We start from the raw sequence: 24546 nt of genomic DNA, 5'->3' as shown, positions 1-24546 counted from the left end.
CGTTCCTGCGTATTCGTAGGAGCTGGCCGTACAGTAGGTTTTCTCTCAGTGGTCTAGGGTGGAAGCTGTCAAACCGCAAGAGAGGGTTCCTTGCAGTTGGTTTGTAGTAAGTTGCGGTGGTCAGGGAGCCTTGTTTCACAGTGATGTTGAGATCCAGAAATGCCAGATCAGTGGAACTTGATGTACTGGTGAACCTGAGATACGGGTCACAGCTGTTGAGCTGTTGAGAAGACAGTACCAGCAAGTACACTGGGCAGAAGAGGACAACCTAGTGAGCGCCCATACCCGCCAGAAAACAAAGGAACAACCGGGCACAAGCAAACAGGGATAACCGAACCATGCAGATCACTGGTATTCAACCTATCCAGCACCCTGCTCACTGAAAAAGAAAAATCAGTACTGGATAAAGGCATTTCTTCATCCCCAACACTAGACTGGACAAGTTCAAACTTCACGTGGAACTAGCCGAATTCTTCAGGAAGCTAAAACTAAAAGCTTTCTTTGAAAAGACAATACCTAACGATGACGTCACCAACAACAACCTCAATGAGATGGGTCTGAGACCTAAATCCACGTTTGTCCCACCACCCACTAGTGTACCGTCTGAAATCACAACGTTTGAACAAGCGGTATATACCGACATAGAGAAACTGAACCCCACGGGATACTACAACAACCTTGCTGAGCAAGACCGGGACACCATCAGATGCCTACAGGACAACTCCATCCTAGTCATTAAACCCGCTGACAATCGCGGTGGGATTGTGCTCATGGACAGGACCGATTATGACAAGGAGAGTCGCAGACTGCTAAGCTATACCTGTAACTACAAACGCTTGGATAAGGACCTCACCCCTGAACTGCAATCAGCCATACAAACCATGGTGAAGACAGCAAGCGACCTGGAGCAAATCTCCAATCGAGAAGCCGAATACCTGTGCACCAAAAATGCCAACATGCCATATTTCTACAATGTACCCAAAGTACATAAGGGAGTTACACCACCCCCAGGCCGACCTATAGAGTCGGGGGTCAATTCACTCCTGGAACCCCTATCGCGATTCTGCGATTACTTCCTCAACCCCTTGGTCCAGCAGACCCCTACCTACATAAAGGACACTAAGCATCTCCTGAACATCATCCAACATGAGAGCTTTGATGAAACCACACAACTACTGGTAGGGCTGGATATCGAAAAAAGTACTCTAGCCTCCCATAAGATGCCACACTCCAGGGACTTCATGATGTCCTTATGCAAACCCCCTGGACATATCACACACCCAGGCACTTCATCTTAGAGTGTGCGGCCCTAGCACTCAAAGAGTACTACTTTGAATATGAGGGCACCTATTACCTAGAGACCAACGGAATATCGATGGGCAGTGTCTTTGCACCAAGCGTGGCGGGGCTATATGTCCACCACTTTGAACAGGCCCACATAATGTCAATTACCAACCCCTATTCCAGTAATATAAAAACATGGCGCAGATACATAGACAACATTCTTGTAATCTGGCAAGGTACCCAGAACACCCTGGCTGCATTTCCCACTTGGCTCAACAGCCGTGACCCGTATTTCAGGTTCACCAGTACATCAAGTTCCACTGAACTGGCATTTCTGGATCTCAACATCACTGTGAAACAAGGCGCCCTGACCACCACAACTTACTACAAACCAACTGCAAGGAACTCTCTCTTGCGGTTTGACAGCTTCCACCCTAGACCACTGAGAGAAAACCGACCGTACGGCCAGTTCCTACGAATACGCAGGAACTGCAGTCAACTAGCAGATTACAAGAGACAGTCCACTACCCTGGCACTCAACCTAAAAGAACACGGCTACCCCAGAGCCATCATTACAAAAACCAATTAAAGGCCTCTTAACCAAAACAGGGAAGCGCTTGTAGAAACACTGACAAAGGAACTCCAATCACCACCCAGGACATGTGTGACGACCTACAACACAGCCTCCAATCAAGTCACCAAGATCATCCGCAAACATTGGCGAATAATAAATACAGGAACCAGACAATGGGAGACCCCACGCTTTGCATACAAACTATCTAACAACCTAAAAGACCACCTAGTGTCAACACGTCCCAGACCTAGGAAAAAATCCCCAGATAACACAATTCTGAACACCTGGGGGCTCCTGAAAGTCACAGGTCACTACCCCTGCAACGATTGCAGCGTATGCCACCTTACAAAACACACCAAAACTTTGGGCCTTGTGGAGGAGGAGCTTAGCGCGCATCCAAGATGGTCGCGTGAGCACAGGGCGCCCCGGACCCTCGCCACCCTTCGCAATCTATCCTGAAGTTATCCTGATTTCTTGGACGGATTCTTTGAGATGAACCTCGGCTGAGTTCATAACTCTTTTCAAATCTTAAATCGGACTTGGGCAACCGAAACTTCGTCGATCTGAACTTCTTGGGCCCACCGGGAGGCAAGCCGGGGACTGGGCGACTCGTGGATCCGGGACAGAATCGAACAAAAACGGCAGTGGGGTCTCCTCAGTTGCCCCTTCATCACTTTCGGTTCTGGATCCCGACACGGTCTGATTGTGAGACCGTATCCCTCGGCTCGGGGCCTTTCCAGCCTCTAGCTAATGCAACCACTGCCTTGACTCTGCAGCCGTTTTGATCACTTTTGTACTTTTGTTTTGGCAGTACGAGCCGGCTTTTGGGGTCTATTGGTGGCCAGCCTGACGGCGGCCATTTTCACCAGGTCTCGCGGGCCCCTCTGGGGCGCATTTTCCAACATGGCTGGTAAGGGTGACGCTGAGAAGCGGAAGACGAAGGCACCTCTTTGTGGGGGACTGGTCCAGACTAATGTCATTGATCGCTACACTCAGCCCAAAGGATCCCCTGGACTCTCCAGTCGTACCCCTGAGGATGCCAAAGAAGACCCTTCCGCCCCTGTTGATCTGTCCCTGCAGGACATTATGGGCGCCATCTCCAATATGAAGGAGACCATCGGTCAGCAATACGAGGCACTGGCTCGTAAAATCGACTCGGTCGCCATCGATGTCACCCTGATCAGGGCCGACCCGTCCAAGACCAATGAGAAAGTGAAGTCATTGGATCTGAAGACTTCCAGCCTCACGACCGATGTGTCGGAACTTCAGACAGAAGTTGGTAACTTGAAATCGGCCAATGATTTGATGTCCCATCGGCTTGAGGAGTTTGAGAACAGGGCGCGACGCAACAACATTTGCGTCATAGGTGTGGCAGAAAATCCCGAGCCTCACTCAGTAGATCTCCATGTCGAGGATCTTGTCCTGAAACACCTTTCTCCCTCTGGACTCAGCAAGTTTTTCGCAGTGGAGCGTGCACATCGTGTGCCGGGTGGAAAGCCCAAGCCGGGCGCTCCCCCGCGGCCCATCATTGCGAAACTCTTCCACTTCAGAGATCCAGACGCGATCTTGCAGGCTTCGAGAGTACATGACCCGGTAAACTTCGAGAACTCCTCTGTCAACTTCTTCTCGGACTTTACCCAACATGTCCAGAGACAAAGAATGGCCTTCCAGGGGGTAAAACAACGGCTTCGGGACCTTGGTATGAAGTACCCTATGCTCTTTCCTACTAGGCTTCGAGTGGAGTATGAGGAGCGGACTTTCTTTTTTTATCGGCCGGACAATGTAAATGACTGGCTGGACACCCTGCCTTCCCGAGGTGATCGGACGGAGCACCCTGGCAGTGCCGAAGGTGGTGAGCCTACTCGGAAGTGACTTTTTTCGTCCCTGACCTCCGAACATTAGACTTTTCTCAGCTGGGTTCTATTTCTTTCCTAATATGTTTCATTGCGGTCCTCGTCTGGGTGGCGGGTCTCTTTCCTCCTCCGGGGTCTTTTTGTAGAGTGGGGTTCCTAGGGCGACAGGCACACTGCATGTTGGGGTGGCAGTTTGGTCTATTGCAGGGGTCCTGGGAGGGGGGAGTTGTAACGGGTGTTGGTTGGGGGGTGGTTTGGGAGTGTGTTTTTTCCTTTCAAGGCAACAAATTGATCTTTTCCTTGCTTCAGGTGTCCGGCTCTTTGTGGGGTGACCCATGCTTTACTTGTGGGGATGGGGGGTAGTGGGTTGAGGTTGGTATCATGGAACGGCAATGAATTGGGGGATCGTATCAAACGGGGTGTTGTGTTGCAATATTTGCGTCGCTTGTCTCCTGATGTGGTACTCTTGCAGGAAACGCATTTGGTGGGAAATGTGTGTCATGCTTTATACAGGTGGGGTTACCGACTGGTGGCACACTCGGGTTTACTACTGGTTCTAGAGGGGTTGGTATCTTGATCCGGTCTTCTCTCCCCATCGAGATAGATAGTGTTATCCTTGATGATAGAGGGCGCTACGCCGCTATCACCGGTAGGTGGGAGGGTAAAACTATTTCCTTGGTTACAGTATACATTGCCCCAGGTCTTCAGACCTCTACTTTCTCTGATGTTGGCCGGATGATGCTGGGCCTCCCCGACAGTCTCCTTCTTATGGGTTGGGATTTTAATTCTGTGCTTTCAGGCAGGTTGGATCGCCAACCTCCCAGGACGCTTCCCACTTCCCAATCTTGGCTCGGTGGGTTCATAGACACTTTTGGCCTGGTGGACTGCTGGAGGTTAATGCACCCGACGCAATGTCAGTACACCTTCCATTCCGGGGCTCATGGAAGTCTATCCAGGCTTGATTATGTCCTTATGCCTGCGGTCCAGTCTTCCTATGTCGGGGAGATCAGACATTTGGCCCGAGGTATTTCTGATCATTCTCCTATGTGGCTTAGTTTTGACACGGGGACACACGCCGCGGGGCGGATTGCCCCTATCAATCCATTGGTATTTGCGCAACCCAAGACCCGTAGTAGCCTGATAAAGTCCCTAGACTCTTACTTCCTGGAAAATGAGGGGTCTGTCTCGTCCTCTGTGTCCCTGTGGGAGGCATTCAAAACTGTCATTCGTGGTCAGGCCCTATCCTTAATAGCGGAGACCAAGAAGGCTCGAAATATGGAGGTTGAGAGTCTGGAGGCAGAAATACTTGAGTTGGAGACCGACCTGGAATTAGGCGTCACCCGGGAGACACTCCACGCCCTTAGTTTGAAGCAGTTTGATTATAAATCCCATGTTACAGATACCGCCAAGACAATGTTCAGGGAACAGCAGGGTAGATTGTACGATGTTGGTGAAAAGGCGGGCAAATTGATCGCATGGCTTGATAGAAAGGAAAGAGCGAATCGTGTGGTTCCCGTGATACTGACTTCGGATGGTGTGTGCGTGACTGACCCTGGCGAGATTGTGGAATGTTTTGCTGATTATTTTCGTGTGGTTTACTCACCGGTGTCCGACAGAGATGAAGATGACTCTTGTTTGCTGCTGAGGGGCATTGCTTTACCTTGTCTGTCTGAGGAGGACCGAGAGCGCATGGAGGCCCCGTTGTCGGTTGATGAGATTGCTACCGCAATCCGCTCCCTCCGTTCTGGTAAGGCCATGGGCCCTAATGGCCTTCCTGTCGAACTGTATAAACTGCGCCCGGACAAAGTTGCGCCCTACCTTCGCGCAATGTTCAGGGAGTCACGTGAGCTCGGCGCCCTCCCCTATGATCAGCGTCTGGCTACTATAGTCGTGATTCCTCAGGAGGGCAAGCCTTGTGATCGCTGTGCGTCGTATCGGCCTATTTCCCTACTGAATGCCGAGCCTAAGATCCTTTCCAAGGTCCTTGCCAATCGCTTAATCACTGTAATTTGTGACCTGATCCACCCGGATCAATCCGGTTTCATTCCGCACCGAAACATTGCTCTTAACCTGCGGCGCCTACACGGTTTTCTCGCTAGGGCGGAGTCTCTATCGGAGCCGGCCATCTTGGCTTCCTTGGACGCCACGATGGCCTTTGATACGATCGAATGGCCATATCTTTGGGCCACTCTGGCGAAATTCGGTTTCAGTGCGGACTTTATTAGTTGGGTTAAGCTTTTGTATTCGGATCCGTTAGCTCAGGTCGTCGTCAATGGCCCGGTCCTTTGCTCTCGGGAGGGGTACGCGGCAGGGATGCCCGCTGTCCCCGTTGCTCTTTGCTCTTGCTCTCGAACTGCTTGCAGCCTGGCTCCGTTGGGAGCCTTCGATAAAGGGCATCCAGTGGTCCCCCAATTTTGAAGATCATGTTTCGTTGTACACCGATGATATCCTTTTATACCTTACCTCCCCTCGTAAATCCCTTAACGTCCTGTTTGATGTTCTCTCTTCTTTCGGCAAGAACTCCGGCCTGATTATCAATTTGTCCAAATTGGTCCAAATCGTGTGTGTGTATGTCATCTCGGGCGGCCTTCCCCCCTTGCTGAGTAGGTTTCCCATTCAAATCTCGCAATCAGGCTTCAAGTACCTGAGAGTCTATATATCGTTGGACCCGGTTGCCCGCTACGAACACAATCTCCTCCCTCCTCTCCGACGACTGAAGGTGGACGTGGCTCGGTGGCGTAAACTGCCGTTGTCGCCACTTGGTCGAGCGGCACTCTTTAAAATGATGTCGCAGCCTCGCTTTCTCTATGCGCTTCAAAATTCTTTTGACGCTATTCCGGCGGCGTATTTTTGGGAAGTAGAAGGTTTGCAGAGGAGTCTCGTGTGGGACGGTCGTGCTCGCATTGCTCTGGCAAAACTCACTCTCCCCTGGTATGACGGGGGCATTGCGCTCCCGGACATCAGGAGGTATTACTGGGCCTCTCAGTTGTCCGCCATCAACCATGCTATGTATGAACCCGGTCCGGCTCCTGCATTCGAGATGGACAAGCATCAGTTGCCCGGCGGTAACTTCAATAGAGCACTCTACTCTCGGACCGCGGGGAGGAACCTCACGGGACCCACTAAGGTTGCGGTGTGTGTGTGGAAAGATGCGAATGCGGCTATGGGATGGAATGGTCGATTGACGCAAGCGACCCCATTGTATGCGTCAGAACACTTGAGATGCCTCTGGACAACGAAAGGTTTTGAGAACTGGGACCTGATTGGTATCAGCAGAGTGGGTGATCTTTGGGTGAAGGGAGCGGTGAAGACCTTTGGGATGCTTCAAAGTGAGTACGAATTGGGAGCACGAGAGTTCTTCAGGTATGTACAGGTTCGCCACGCTTTGCTGTCTGTCTTCAGAGCTGGTGAATCGGTTCCTGAGTCATCCCCACTCGAGGACCGTATCTGCCCGATAGTACAATCTCCTTGATCTACAAGAAACTAATTAACAATCGGGCATACCTTCTTGTACGTCTCAGAGAGGTCTGGTCCGGAGACGGGCTGGAGTTGGATGACGAGGACTGGCAGGCCGCCTTATCCTCCCCCAAAGAAGTCGCCATTCCGGCCCATCTCCGTCTTGTCCAGCTCAAGATTCTCCACCGTGTATATGTTACGGGTCCTCGTTTGGTTGCGATGGGTTTTTCCCTGGATGGGTTGTGTAAGCGTGGATGTGGTATGAGTGCTACCTTTCTCCACATCCTCTGGGAGTGCCGGGAGGTGGCGGCATATTGGCAGCGGGTGCATGCGGTCATGGAGGGTGTTACCGGGGTTGCTTTGCTGCCTGAAGCCCGTAGATGTCTGTTGAATGTGTGGGAGCCGAATGATTATAACATTGCCCAGGAACATGATTGCGAAAAGAGATATTGCGCAGTTGTGGGGTTCCCCGCGGTCTCCCACTGTGTCGGCGTGGAAGGAGAATATGGACTGGTGTATGTTTAGAGAGAAGACGGTGTACGCGGCTAGGGGCAAGCCTAGGGCGTGGAGCAAGATCTGGGGTCAGTGGAACGCCTACCGAGGGAAAATTTGCACATCTCCCCTCGAAGACACTTTGGACATTCCATCCTCCCCCTGATCTGGAGGTTCCTGTAACGATTTATTCCCTTTTTTTCTATTGTCTGACTTCCCCACTGCCTCCCCCCCTTCCCGATTGTCTTTCATGCCCTCCTGATCTGTTATTTTGTACTGTGGGTCCCCCCCCTCGGAGCTTGACAGCGTCTATAACGTCTTTCGCCTTGAGTCTTTTTCCCTTTTGCTTAGAAAATTAAAAATTTCTATATCCTGCCTACATCCTGTGTTGCCGAAAAGGTATCCTGTGTTAATTTGGACCACAGAAGAGCGGTCGCTGCTTTGTGAACTACATACATTGCCTTACATGTCCTAGCGGCCAGCCCCTGTGGTTGTAGGCCAATACTTGTAATGCTATTTTTGCACAATAAAGTTTTTCCCAAAAAAAATAATAATAAATAAAACTCTGGACCTTGAACCTGGTGAAATCTCGACACAACGTCAGCACACAAATTGCAACTCCAGCAATGTAGTCTACCTCCTGACATGCCCGTGCGGCCTTCGCTACGTTGGCATGACAAGGCGAAACGTACAAACCAGAGTGGTCGAACACAGGAGCACCATCAGATGCAAAAAGAATATCAGTAAATTTACTGACTACTTCTTACACCAACAACACACCCCAAATAATCTAACCTGGACTGTCATCGAACAGTTCGACACTGCCGGACGTGACAATGAGAAAATTCTCCTGACTAAGGGGCAAAGATGGATCTACCGTCTTTCACTCCAACGAGACGGTATCAACGACTCCATATCATGGAACTCACTGAGACTGTGAGCTGTATGCATCTTTAACCCCCTTGCCTCCCCCCCTATTTCACCGGATTCATGGACACAGACACTGACACTTGTGTCCCTAATGCACGCCTTTCTCCTGATGTGACTATAGTGCTTTGAAATGATGTACTTTACATTTTAACCATTTTAATCTCTTTAATTAATCCTCAATTCCTCACTTTATGTGACATCAGTCCCACGCTACAACCTTGTAGTCTTGGGACCTGACGCATGACAACTCCCATTGCTAGTGCGCATGCGCTGACCGGTAATAGAATTAAACCATTACCGCGCATGCGCTAACCTGAAACGCTTACAATCACAACAGCACAGGCGCGATACGAACATGACGCTGCAATGGTTAGTCTGTCTTCAGTGTTATCTCAACAACAGGTGATCGCAATGGAACCGGGCATATTTAAACACTCGGCAGACATCCACACTGCTCCGGAGGTCGATGACGGCACTACAGGTCCCCCGCAGGTCTTGACTGCCAATATCGTGAGTAACATGGAACTCCGCACCTTTCCCGGGTAAGCTCTTTTTCCTTGCAGGTCGCTCACCCCTACTGGCCCAACTTTCCCTCTAGGGTCATACCTCTGCCGGATCACTCCTGGGGGCATTCGCGGCAAAACGCCAGCGTAAGAATACTTTTCAATATATGCTCCAAACCACAGACTGTGTGTGACGCTTTCGCTCTCTAGCTCACCACACCTGTACATATATCCTGATAACTATCACGCTAACAGTACCACCAGTACTGTTACACCTTCGTTGCATTTTATAGCCGTCCACACTGCACTTAAAATCGACAATTTTTCATGATCATTGTGACAATAAGCAACCATGCTAAGACTCTTCTTGTATTTTCCGTCCTGTCATATATGTTATATAGTCCAGGTATGCTTGGTGAAGGAATCCACCTCACACATGTATAGCACCTTAGTGAGTGCTTCACATAGTTTAATTACAAACTCACTTAAGGTTTAAATTGCACTTTCACTTTGTTACGGTCCTGAGGAAAGTCAGCTTAACTTAAATGCTCCGGCTTAAACATGTAGACCACACCTGGATGTAGGAGGTCCTAATTTGTACTCCCATTACATCCACCAGCCTTGTTTTTAAATGCTAACAGAGGCCCAGTTATTAAAATATAGTTCACCCTTGGGTACTGGGACCACAGTATAGCATTTTAATCTTCACATCTCAAGTCACTACACTGCACACTCAGTTACATACCTGCTCCGCTGTAATCAGGCGTCGTAGCACACCCGGGACACACTCGGTGTCACTGGGTGGGCCCAATGATGAAGCATGCCACCAACTAGGTTGGTGGCTGAGGGCTTCATGAAAAAACCTAATGGTCCACCCCTTATCATACATTTCTGAGTCCTGTAAACGTTCACAATAGGCTAGTACTCTTTGATTACATATAAAAGCACGGGGATACGGACTAGCTACCTAGTCCTCTCTCTCTTCCTTGATACACGCCCCTCCCCCCCCCTTGTTCAGAAGCCGAACACACGTAAGTGAAATATGTAGAACAATTTTGTCAACATGATTATGTTGGTTCAATTAATAGAAATTGTAGCAACAGAAAAGTTTGGAAGCACACCTCCCTCAGCAAAGGACAATGGAGACATTTCTTTTGATACATTTGTAAATAATGATGTTCGTTAAAACCAAAGTTGATCATGGATTCTTTCTGTGGAGGGTTTTGCTTAAGTCTAAAAAAGTGCTAATTTGTAAAAGAATAAGTGTGTAATGACTGGACGGAGTCAGATGTGTAGAACAGCAAGTCTTTATTCACGAACACCCACGGGCACGACTCTCTTGCCTGTGGCTATCAACAACGCACGTTATCTCCAACTGTCATTAACCCCTACGTCATCGCAGGCAGCGCGAGACGCTGAATGTACGCCTCGCGCTCAGGCAGCGCGAGGCAGGTCAAGCCACTACATATCTCCTTTTCTTAGAGAACAGAGAAATAGAGAAAGCAGCGAAGGGGAGAGCAAGAGAAAAGGAAGGAAGAAAGAAAGAACAAACGAGAGAGAGAGAGAGAGAGAGAGAGAGAGAGAGAGAGAGAGAGAGAGAGAAAGAAAAAGAAAGCATGTGCAGGAGAAACACAACAGTGGCATAAAGAAACACAGAAAATCATTGGCGGTACCTAACAGGAATATTAACTGTTCTGGTACTCCTCCTGACAGCGGCGTGGCTGGGAGGAGAACTCTGGACATCAAGTTTACCTTGAGAGATCCTATGAGAGACCTCACTTTTCAACATGGGACACTTGACGTCATTGAGCACATTTTTGACTTTCACCACCTTGTTACTATTCCACCAGTCTTTTCCATTGACTCGAACCGCATTTCCACACACTTTATCCACCACCACAATTTCCCCATACTTAGCTTCTCCTTTTCTTACAAAACCTGGTTTCTTAATTCTGATCCTGTCTCCCACCGCAAATTCTCTGATCTTAACACGCTTCCTTTCATCAAAGTACTCTTTTTGTTTGACCTGGACCTCAGCAGACTTGGACCTCACTTTCTCATCCATTTCTTGGGGAGTAGAATTGGATTTATTCCATTTAGACATCCAAGCCGGTCTAAACTCGGTACATGGTTTCCTACCTCTCAGTAGTTCAAAGGGGGACACACCAGTGGAAGAATGAGGAGTGGTTCTATAAAACCACAACATTGTCCTGACACTTTGGGGAACAGCTTTGTGGTGGGCAAGAGCCCACTTAACACAATCACCTATGACTCTATTAAGTCTCTCTACCAAGCCGTTAGTTTGAGGATGATGGAGAGAACTTCGGTGATGAGTAATGGCAGATTCTCTAAGAAACTCTTCCACTTCAGATGATACAAATTGTACTCCGTTGTCTGATATTATAGATTGGGGGAACCCTTCTCTCATAAATGTTTCCCTTAAGAAGTCGATGATTTCTTGGGAATCGACCTTAGAGACAAACTTGGCCTCGGGCCATTTTGTGCAATAGTCCACCATGACAATTGCGAATCTGCATTGTTGGGGTAAACTGTGAAAGGGTCCTAGAACATCTATGCCAAGTTTTTCCCACGGTCCACCCGGGAGGGGAATTGGTGTAAGAGGGGGACTACTAGTGTGAAGACTTTTGTCACTAGACGAACAAACAGTGCACTCTTGCACCATTTCCTCAATATCTCTATCCATTTTAGGCCACCAAAAGTATTCTCTTACTCTACGCTTGGTTAATGTGGCACCTAGGTGCCCATCATGTGCTTTGGTCAGAAGAGTGGATCTGATGTCCACCGGTGGAACAAGTTTTTCTAACCTGAAAACTAGACCATCCTCAATCGAAAGTTCATCACACACCTTGACATAGGGTTGCAAATTAACATCCACATTCCTTTCCCTGGGCCACCCTTGGGAAATATATTTCATCACTTTTTTGGAAACTTCATCACCAGCCAACGCCTCCCTCCATTTTTGCTGATCAATAGTACAAACGTTATTAAGTTCAACACTTGCTATAATATAATCCTCCTTATCATCAAAACAACATTCATCAATACCTTGTATGTCCTGACTGGTGTTAGCAGGTAAACGTGACAGTGCATCCGCTCTTACATTTTTTCCCCCAGCAATATGTACAATATCAAAGTTGAATTGTAAGAGTTTGGAAGCTAGGCGTGCGATGCGGGGAGTGGCCCCGCGGCTGTTGGTACATCCTAAAATCGCAACCAATGGTTTGTGGTCCGTTTGAAGAATACATTTTTGTCCCCACAAATAATTTTTTAATTTTTCAATGCCCCACCAACACGCTAGAAGCTCCTTCTCAATGACAGAATAGTGAGTCTCTGCTTCTCTTAGTACTCTGGATGCCAATCCTACAGTGTGTTCCTTTTGGTCAACAATCTGTGTCAAAACAGCGCCCAGTCCATAACTGCTAGCATCAACAGTCAAGGTACACTGGACCCCTTGTACAAATGGCTTCAAGGCCTTGACAGTGCTAAGTTGCTCCTTGATCCAATCGAAGGCGGTTTTGCATTCATCATCCCACACAAATTCACTTCTGTCTTGGAGCAGCTTGGAAATGGGACGAATCTTTGTAGCATAGTCTTGAATAAAGCGGGCATAAAATTCTGTGAGACCTAACAGTGATTTAACTCCTGCTTTGTCTTTGGGAGCGGAGGCATCAACAATGGCTTGAACCAAACTCGGTTTGGGCGTGACTCCTTCACTTGAGATCGTGTGACCCAGATAATCCATCTTGTCTTTAGAGAATTCACACTTGTCCCTTTTTAGGACCACCCCATGTTCCTGGAATATAGACAAGATCTTGTTCAGCACTATGTCGTGTTCTTGTTGGTCTTTTGCGAACAGCAGAATGTCATCTTGGAATATGGCCACGTTTTTTATCCCCTTCAGTAAATTGACCATAACTCTCTGAAAGACAGAGGCTGCTGAGGCCAACCCAAAAGGCATTCGACAAAATTGGAACAAACCTGCAGGAGAGTTGAACGCAGTGAAATGGCGTGAATCCTTGTCCAGTTCAATTTGGTGATATGCCGAGGCCAGATCTAATTTGGTGAAGACCTTGGCACCTTCGACTACACCCAGCATTTCTGATATATTCGGTAGAGGATGCGAATCCACCCAGATGACCTTGTTTAGATTGCGCAAATCAATGCAGATTCTGAGATCATTATTTTTCTTCCTTGCCACGACCAAAGCTGAAGACCAATCAGACGATTCTATGGGTTCAATAACCCCTCTTTTTTGCATGGACAAAAGTTCTTTTTCCAAGTCTTCTCTAATGCTGAAAGGAATACTCCTTATTTTGTGTTTTACTGGTTCCGCATCACTCTTTATCTTGATCTTGTGTTTGAATCCTTTGATTTTCCCCAATTCGCCTGAAAACACTCTAGGATATTTATTGAGTAGTTCCTCAACATGTGTTTGGTCCCGAACAACCAGAATCTGTTCCTTTGCTCCAGGGCACAGCATCATACTGAACAAACCTTGGTGGAACCATCCCAATATGTCTAATCCATTGACAGCGACGCATACTTTTCCATAAATGTGTCTGTTCTTGAAAATCGAGATGTCCTCAAAGTACCCCATCAGTTCTATACTTCTCCCTTCATAGGATACAGGTTCACGGTCAGGCGGTTGCAGAGGTCTGTTACCCCATTTTTTCCTGAACAAAGATTCACTGATCATTGTGATCCTTGCACCAGAGTCTACAAGCAGTCTCAAACTTTCTTCACCTACTCCAATGATGGCATAGGGATCAATACAGTCATCAGGATTACCACTTCTTATGTTCCCTTCGCTGACAACTACAACCATGTCCTTGAGTTCGCAAAGAGTGTCGTCGCTGTCACTACCACTTGCATCCATGGCACATGCTACCTGTTCTTTTTTTATATTTTTGGCTTTGGCATACTTTGTCAAAATGTCCCAATTTTCCACATTTGCGACAGGTTGCATTTCTCGCAGGACACGGTCTACCACTTTTCACATGGGAGGGATATCCACATCTGTAACAGATATCAGTCCTTTTGAAAAAATTACTTGGCTGATAATCTTTTTTCCTCTCATACTTTTTAAAACGGACAGGGGTAACCACTTCAACACTTTTACTTTCCAGTTCCTTGATTGAAGATTGTGAAGTTTCAATACTTTTCGCTATGCGAATAGATTCATCAAGGGAGGGATTTTCCAAGGATAAGAGCTTTTGTCTTATGGTTTTGTCCAGACATTTTCCTATGAACTGGTCACGAATCAATTGTTCACTGAAATTTTCAAAATCACATTCTGCCACCAACTTCCTCAAAGCAGTAATGTATGTGTCTACATCTTCCTCGGTTTTCTGCACTCTTTTGAAGAATTTATGCCTAGACACCACCACACTGGGTTGCTTATCAAATCTGACTTTTAATTTCTTCACTGTGTCTTTGTATTCATCCGTATCTTCTTCTCCTTCACCCACTACATCAGGTAAATGTTTAAGGGTTTCTCTTCCTTCAAACCCCAGAGAATGAAGTAGTAAAAACTTTTTCCTTTCTGCCCTGAACCTATGTGCTCCTATTGCACCCAGGTAATTTTCAAACGCATCGAACCACTTTCTCCAAGGAACAGGAGGTTCACCAGGTGTGTCCAGGAAAGGAGGTGGAGGAAGAATAGACTGCATCATATAAAGTTTTCTTCAAAAGTGAGAATGAGGAAATATATATATATTTATTGTTCCTACTTATTAGTGGTTAACAGTAGCAATCCCAAGAGTCAGTACGAAATTACATCAAAGCCAGTATTCTTGATGAGCCACAACGTTTGAAACAGCCTCTATTACTCCAACAAGAGAGACTACGAGAAGAATTATATGTTTTTTCCTTTTTTTTTTCAAGATCGTGCCCACGTCATGTCCTATTTGCCAAGTGCAGAGTAAGTAACCCTTTTTGTCTTAATGGGTTTTTCTCCACACTTGTAGACACTGCCAAGAACACACCAGTCCAATTTTTTTTAAGCCCCAGCAATATTCGATGATAAGCCTTGCGCAGCAGACCATATGCACTGAAAGTGACATAAACGAGGCTGCCTCTTTAAGAGCTGGGCGGGGAAGATAGTGTGTCAGAAGGCAGAAAGGGAGGGACAAACAGCGAAGTCTGCGCGCCTAACGCAGGGCGTCACAAGTTTCCTCACCTCAGGCTTATCCGAACCGATCACCAGGAGACATGCTCCAACATCAGGAAACAGACGCTCGCTTTTCCGTGTAAGGCTGTGGCAGTGGATCGGTACCGACCATTACGTGAGGAATGCGCAGGGCGTCCGATTCCTCGATTAATCAGGTACCTTTCACCGTAGTCTTCTGTGGGTTCTGTGGGAGTCGTCCTCGTCGCCACTTTCTTATGTAATGACTGGACGGAGTCAGATGTGTAGAACAGCAAGTCTTTATTCACGAACTCCCACGGGCACGACTCTCTTGCCTGTGGCTATCAACAACGCACGTTATCTCCAACTGTCATTAACCCCTACGTCATCGCAGGCAGCGCGAGACGCTGAATGTACGCCTCGCGCTCAGGCAGCGCGAGGCAGGTCAAGCCACTACAAAGTGCCATTGCCCAAGGCTCTTCTCAGAAGCCTGTGGCTGGAGCTATTATATGCCAGCGTGCAGAATACCAACGCAGCATATCTTTGAATCCCCCCAGGTGACTTTAATCCACTGCCAGACACTCCCTGCCCCTTTATTTCACTCTCGCAGATTCCTACTTTCTCCCTTTGTGACGGTTTTCTCCGTGTTTCTGCTTTGTATGGTTTTCTCTCTCTTGCTCGCCAGAAAAGTCTGAAGTGGGAAAATGAGTGCTGGTCCCAAAAATTAATGTCGATAGTCCCCACAGGCAACCACCGGCTCAAATTAAGCACTGTTTAGGCTATTTAATAAGTATCAGACGTTTCTGATGTGGTAACAAACGCATCCTTTTGAGAAGGGCAAATACAGACACCAAACACCAAAAATTACAGACCTTAAACATTGCTACTGTCAGAGCGAGTGTTGGGCTCCCTAGTGTGAAACTTTCTGCAGAAAACTTAAAAAAAAGTTTCTTTTAGAAAGCTCATCGGAAACACGGTAGATTACATCTGAACAGGATGCTTTAGAACACGTTTATTGACGCCTAATGTGCTATTTACGAACATTTTTGCATATCAAATAGGGAATTGGTGCACTAAAAATGACATACGAGCCAAATTACTGTGTTTTTATAATCACCAAAACCCAGTTCAGCTGTGTACAAGCTTGACCCCATGCACACGCATCGGGGGGGGTAAATAATGTTCCCACAGAAGAATTAGCATTACTTGAATGTAAAATTTAGATTATTCCCAAATATGTAAGTTTCCCAAAATATCATAATGGGAGACATTTAAGGGCTTAACAGCAACGAGTCCTTTTACCCTTACCTTTGTCTGAGTATGCAACCCCTTTTAATAATATATGAGATTTTCACTTTTGAGCATCAGAATGTACAAAAAGCAAAGATAACATCTGTGACTTGTGAGCGTCAACTAATCTTTAGATCTGGATAGCGATGACAACATACACTGAAAAGGTGCAGCAATGAATATATATTACATGGGGTATTAACAGCTGTGCACTATGAAATGGCCATTCCCTTAGGGCGAACTGATGTTGACCAAATTACAATTTACAAGCAGCAAGACTATAGTGCGGGGAATCTAAATAGAAGAGTCAGTTTTAAACGGAGGTTGTAGTACCCTGCAAAAGGTATTGCGGGAAGCTGAGATCATGGGAAATTTGGTTGCTGTACGATATAATGATCACTAAAAAATTCGCAAATAAAATGCTCACATGTAAATATATACATGAATAGGCCATCCGTACATTGGATGACTCCATAATAATTGTGCTGTTCCTCAGTTTGCACCAGAGAAGATGCCAGAAGTGAACGAGGATAAATTGTGGTAAGATAACCCTCTTCAACATACTTAAGGGAAAGTGGTTTTTATACATATGGATTCTCACCAAATATCATACAACCATTCACATTTCATATACCAACCAGTTAATAGCTGCATGTTTCAGTGGGTCATTCCAATGCAAAATATTACTAAAGCCGGAATGTTATAACTGAACCAATGTAGCAGGTCATTTATTCAATACTTGGCTTAGAAATCTGCAGAAGGCACCAACAAAGAAATCTGCCAGGGAATGATGAAGCCAGGCACACCCATGCAGGAACTTGGTAACTCAGACAACATCTTCCAGAGTGCCAGGTATCAACAGACACACAACACACACTCTTCTCCGCCCCACACTGGAAGCTCAGGATCTGCAAGATGTGCCATTTAATCAATGAACAGATGCTCTACATGTAACTGAAACCTACCCTACCCAGGTAAAGTCCACCAGAATTTGGTACGAAGTATGATGTCTACTTGCATAGAATTTAGGTGCATGGGGTGCAGCAGCACCCCTGGTCTTACATTGAGTTTTAGATCATGATTTCAGCACTTTAAGAAAGGCTCTAACACAGTGCTCCCAGTGATAACCTCTTGGCCCATTCTACCTGCTTCGAACTGACCCTGAATACTATAATGGGGAAGCACATTGGGACATCAACTGCAGGCCCCATCACCAGCAGCATTAATAGCATGCTTGAAATGGTGGTTAATATTGTATCAGGGGAGATCGAACTGTTGGAGCACCGCCTTTCTCTGGGCAACAAGGGTTTATTGATTAGCTCACATCCTAGAGGGGCCCAACTGATCCTGACCTTGCACTTGAACTGGGACCTGCAATTGTACAGCACTCCCCGCAGCTTCACAGGCCAGTATCACTAACACCCCGCCTGCCAGTGTAAGTCCAACTGGCTGAAACCCATCTACGCCTCAGCCTACCATTGATTCTCCCACACATGTGAGAATTCCAGCTGTTAAACGCAAGAGGAAGTGCGGGAAGCCCGTTTGCACCAAAAGGAAACAACCAGCTCGAACCGGCTCTTCTCGTAATTGTTTGTCTGCTTGGATGCAGTCATCCTCAGCATTGGTACCCCTGAGGCAGGGTTAAATGGGGAGTTGTACCGCTCTATCAGCACACAGACTGAGGTGTTACTGGACAATGGGGGGGCTGGCGAAACCCTTGTTAGCCCCTTCGATGCGGGTGATGGAACCATTCCGTCATCAGTCACAGTTGAGCTGTGCTGATGACGGAATGGTTCCGTCACGACCACACCCAGTTAAGGAATGTTCAGCACAGTGGTGAAATTCCTGCCACACGGATGTGGTTAATATTGTTACACTGTGTATAAGCGAATCAATGAGTTGTTAAACTCTAAACTCACTTCCCTTCCAGAACGTTTAGACCATCTAGACGCAACTGTGAGAAAGCTTAGCCTACTGCCGGTGACAGCACGCACAACCTATGGCCGTCCCAGGGGTTAGATTTACTGCTAGTGACAGTCAATTTCCCACCACCATTGCCACTGTCCCTGTCCCTGTTACCCCCCCATTTATCAATCCCTCTGGCAGTAGCGCATGCTCGACATGTAGACAAGTTAGGGAATGTTTTTTTATCTAAAAATCCCATCAGGCAACGTGTCTCCTTTAAGGGCCTTTGTATAGCCCACAAGGCCATCTACGGTCGAGCCCCAGCTTATATTAAAGACCGGGTGACAAGCTATACTCCGGCTCGGACCCCTCTCCCGTAGCCTGTCGTTTGATCAATCCCCGGTTTCACTTGGCCCGCAAAGGCGGCATGCCTTCTCCACCTTGATTCCATTGCTTTGGAATGATTTACCTGACAGTCTGCGTAAGGAATCTGCCATCCTTCCCTTTAGGAAAAAACTTAAGACTATCTTGTTCCTGGAGGCATTGACCACAAAATAACTCATTCACTTCTGCCACGCACATTGTCTGTTGTAATTCTTTCCTCTAGAAGCGCGAAGAGACCGGATAGTGAACCAGCGCTATACAAAAACGAACTAACATTAACATTAACATTAAAGCCAATCTAGTATTGATTCCTAACCAAAAGAGCGGTTTACTATCCACAGATGACGCAGTCACAATTCTGCCCCGACCCTATCCTAGGCCGTACTAATAGATCAGACAGCACACATGCTGGAATAATGCCAGGCAATCTAATAAGCAGCGTAACAGATACTCTAAGTAGAAACCATCCAAGGCCAGATGTCTTAAGTTTACCTCTTGCCGCGTGTCCATATGTGCTGATGTTGTCTGGCGTTCCAACCCTTAAGAGGGATCAGAGGGAGTCCTGGGCTGACTAGCATAATAAATGTGTGGGCTGACTAACAAAGAACAGGAGGTTCCACCCGTCCAACTTGAATGAGATCATTATGGCACGCAGAGTCGGGTGGGTTTGTACTTCCCTCAAGAACATAGATGGAGATTGCATTGTGAGTAACTTTCACAGACCATCCATGGTGCTATCTCTACTGAGAGCCTATGAGAACACACTTAACTGCAGCACCAATATCTGTACCTACCGCTGGGCTATTTTTATAAACCAATCTTTGGGCCCCCCATAATGGGTTCCTCTCCCATTTTACATAATTGGTTCCAGGCCCTGTCCAAACTCGATAACCAGGACTGACTACTGACGCCACTGGAACTTTTTGATACTCCTCATGGGCTTGTACTAAGACTGACGATCTATATGTTCCATCTAAGGTCCTGGGCAACCCGGATCTGAGCATCCTATGCTGGAACGTGGCCAGCCTCCAGTTTCGGGTGAGGGATCCGGATTGGCTAAAATTGGTAAGACAGCAGGACATAGTCATGTTTTAAGAGACATGGCGACACAAGAACTACATATTGATGGGTTTGAATGTCACAATATCGTAGCCCTAATCCCCACGTCTGGTCAAGCCTTGTGGGCAGGGCCAACTGGCGGTAGCGGGTACCGGGCGTTTACTCGGTGGGCCGCCTGGTTTGGGGACGGTTTTAGGCACCTCGGAGGCCATTTTTGTTACCGGGGGCCGGCAATATCGGCCCCCTGTAACAATATCGGCCAGAACCAGCCCTGCAAACAACTCAGCCACATCGCCCTCCTCCCCCCTAGGGGGTTCGGCAGACCAGTTTGCCAGGGCCGGTTTCGGTTCCCAGTCCGGCCCTGCTCGGGGGGCTTGTCAATCTGGATGAACACTACTGCAGGCAGTAGTACTAAGGCCCTATGCTCCAAAAGCAACAATTTCCAAGTTCTATTAAACAAAAGGGGCGTTTCTCTCCATTTAATAAATTTTTATAATAATTAATTTTATTCGATACCCAATGGAAATGTATTCAATCTATTTGATTTTATTGCCAACTTAGAACACCATAAAGAACTTACTAAAATAGCAGGCCTTTGCCTGAGAGGTGATTGTAATGCAAAATTATCACACACGACAACCAGCACATGGCCCTGTAGTAGTGGGCAAATCTGCCACAGGGGCGTGAAATTGGCAGCACATCTGAACACTCATCACCTTATTAATTTCATGGATATTGCCAGTATAACACTAGATAATAACCCTCTTGAGACGACATTTAGAGGTAGGGGTTGTGCCTCTGCTAAAGATTATGTTTTTATTTCCCCTGTCCCAGAGGATTATCTTGTGAAAGCTGAAGTTATTGCCACACCCCATGGGGAACACTACCCAATTAAAACAGTGCTGAGATTATCCCCTCGGCCCACATTCATCTCAGAATGTGGTGGCAAGAATTTGTCACCCTCCACTGACAACTTAAGATTGATTTTGCCGGGCATTAACAATACTGAATTGTTTCGTATATTAGCTAAGGCTAATTTGCACCATATCAATTCCTGTCTATTGGCCCTCGATCCCCACCCTGAGGCAGTCTAGGATTTTATTAAACTCTGTTCGGCTATCAAATCCTCATTATTGAAGCCTATCCCCCCTATGCAACATGGACCTAGATGGTTTGATCATGAGTGCTCCGAGGCTAATAGACAGCTAAGTAAGGCATTGTCGACCAGCCCTAGGTGTAACTCTCTTGTGAAATTAGCAAAGCAGAAGTATAGGCTAGCGACCACTAAAAGGAAAGACATTTTTTTAAAAGATTGCCGGGAAGCACTTGACAAAGCAGCAAGCCTAAGAAAGGGGAACACTTTTTGGGCAGCTGTCAAAGATTTAAGGGCAACGGGACAGCTATTAACCCCTTTAAGTTGTACCATAACAAGCGAGGCATGGGAAAATTATTTCTCTACAATTTACACTGCCCCTGAACAAGAAGTAGATCATTTTAAGCACAGGGCTCTAACTAGGATTTTGATAACGCTGCCTGAGGTTGAGGAAGCCATTCACCATAGCGTGGGCAACAAAGTCCCAGACCCAGATGGGCTACCCATCGACCTCATCAAATATAAACCAGACTTTTGGGCGCCTCTCCTTTAAAATGTTTTTAATAATTTAATGTAGCCCCGTTACCAAGTACATGGTCAGCAAGCATCATTGTCCCGATTTTTAGAAAGGGCGACACTCACCTGTTACAGACCAAGACCTTAATGTAGGCTTCAGTCGCTTTGGCAGGGGTACCAGGACACTGTACTAGCACGTGTGAAAAGTAGTCAGCAGGGTTTTGATCTTTCCCTGATAGGTGTACGATAGTGTAGTCTAATGTCATCCCTGTAATAGAAGGCATTTGTATGATACGTCGAATAATATCTTGAAAATGTACGGCAGCTGATGACACACCTAAATGCAAGCGTATATATCTGAACAAACCAGAATGGGTAGAAAAGGGGGTCATTTACATGCATTATTCTTGGAGTTTCAATTGATGATACCCTTTGTTCAGATCAAGGCGAGAGAAGACCTTGGGCACCATTTAGCTGTGTGATCATGTCGGCAATGTGCGTACCAGGATGTTCTTTTTCATTTGCCTTGTTGGCTTGTTATATATCAACACACATGTGTACAGCTCCTTCACTGTCCTTTTTGGGTACTGCCACTATGGGCGAAACCCACGGAGTTGAACCAGTAGATTACTCAGTGATACCATGCTTTAGTAATATCTCAAGCTCTTTTTCAATAGTTTCAGTAGATTACCCAATGATACCATGCTTTAGTAATATCTCAAGCTCTTTTTCAATAGTTTCTTGTAGACGAAATGCAATTGGTCTATGTCTTTGAGCATCAGGACGAACATCCTCACTGATATGCAGTTGTATTTCCATGGTCTTAAATTTCCCCAATCCATGAAACAATGACAGGAACTGACTTACTATTCCATGATGAGCATTCATATTGTAGTTCATAGATATCCGTCCCATATTAGCAGCAGTTTTTTAAACTGAGCAACAGACACTTGATGCAGTACCTTGAAGTACAACAATGGTTGCTTGTCCTTTTTGTCTTTTTGTGTTTCATGGTTCTTATATATGAATATTAACTCTTTAATGGCATTGATGCAGCCCAGCTATAAACTTTAGTCTTTGATGGTGTGAGACGGGCAATAGAGAAAGTTCATGGTATTTCTCCTAAGGCATGATGTTTATCAACGCACCACTGTTAATAATAAAAGGTGTGGTACAACTGTTTACTTTTATTGTAATTTTCAGACAATGTTTGAATGACTTTTGTGATTTTACTGGTCAACTTTTCCTTGATTTGTATTCTTCTCTGTATGTGCGTAGTCCGACATGCACAAGTTATTCTGAGGTAAACAATGGCATCTCATATATGTTTTCCTCACTGTCACTTGACAATGAAACTGAAGAACACTTGGACGAAGATTTAGACGATGATCAACTTCATTTAATTTCTTGTTGCCTTAGCAGATTTGCTGCTTCGCCTTGTGAGGGTGCATAGAGTGTCGCTTCTGGATTGTTCGGGCATTCATTTTATTGTTTTGTCGTGACACACTTAGCATTTCCTTTGCCTTTCAAACTGTAACAAAATGGTTCTCCTTCCTACAGCCGTTGCATACTTGTCCAATTGCATGACATTTACCTTCATGTGGAAATGAAAATCCCCATCGAATGAAGGTGGTGGTTTTATGAAGGCAGCGGCCTTATGAACCAGTTGTGGAACTTACTGACATTGAGAGTATAAGCTGCTGTATTGCTTCTAATTTGAACCAATAGTACACACCTAAACCCATCACTCCCAAAAGATGAGGCAATAAAACAAGACCCAGCACTCTCTTAAGGCGAGGCAAGAAAACAAATTCAGGTGCATTTAATGTGACACACACATATTTATTAATCCAATACTTTGAAAAGGCAGGCAAAATATATCGGTTAATGCAGACTCCCAAATATCAAGTAACTTAGGCACAAAACCAAAATAACAAATGGTATGTATACATGGAGCAGAGAAAATTTGAGATTATATACACAAAGTAAGTAAAAGAAATACATCACCAATCGTTCACTTGACATTCTTGCCAAACTCAGCTGGAGGAGCCCTTGTCAGCCCAGGCAGAATTCTCGATTAAGACTCTCAAAATTTCCCTGTGGCAATACGTCTGCTCCGCAAGCGATCTCCCATCTAGGAACCAAGATTTCCCATTACTCAACCTGAGGAGAAGGTTCTAGAAACCTCACCCTCTTTCTTCCGTTACAAAAAACCGAGCTGACCGTACTGATCTGTGTCAAGGTCAAGACGGAAGCTGGCAGGCCCCTGTATTTTGACCCAGAGACAATCTACACATTTCTCCCCTGAAAGGTACCAAGCACGGATCCCACAAAACATGTTCCAGTTTACTCTGCTCGGTGAGGAGCAAAAACAAGTGAAGAGCGAAAACATGCCCTCCCCACCCTGCAACTGCGTGTGAGCACAGAAAATGGAGTTGGTTAAAAAAGATAGAGTCAGCACAGAAAATGGAGGCAGTTATACAAAATGGAGTCAATAATCAATATATCATTCTTAATAGCACTACAGCTGCTCACCTTGGTTTGCACCATTCATACCATCGGCAAGTCCTTCTGACGGGCTTGCTTCAGGGTCCACATGGCTAATCTGAATGGGTAGAGCTTCTATTCGTGTGGCCATCAGAGATTTTTAACTCCTAAGTTGGCTTTCGATCTGTGCAGAATGCGCCTGGCAGCTTTGGTTGCATCCGCTTCAGTGATCAACAGCTCCGTAGCCACAACAATGAATATTCCACTTGGGTAACGGGGGCCCACAGTGGTGGTATGATGACTCTCTTTACTCAGTTTCTGGGAAAGTACCTCAATAATTCTCAATCTGGTTTTCACTGCTTTTAGGGATTTCCTGGATTTGGCTATTTTCGCTGCCAGTGCTTTCCCACCCTTATCTGTTGCTGCTTCCAGCGCTTAGCTGTACCTGGTTGCTTCTGCCTTTAGAGTTATCATTCCATACAATTTATAGCTCAGTGTTGTATAGTGGTGCAGTGCCTCCTTCACGGCCTTTGTAGCAGATTTATGGTCAATGATGAATAAACTTCTCAGTG

Source organism: Lissotriton vulgaris, chromosome 12 (genome assembly GCF_964263255.1).
Source record: "Lissotriton vulgaris chromosome 12, aLisVul1.2, whole genome shotgun sequence".
In the NCBI taxonomy this organism is placed as follows: domain Eukaryota; kingdom Metazoa; phylum Chordata; class Amphibia; order Caudata; family Salamandridae; genus Lissotriton; species Lissotriton vulgaris.
The sequence above is the reverse complement of the archived record's forward strand: the minus strand, read 5'-3'. Positions refer to the sequence as shown.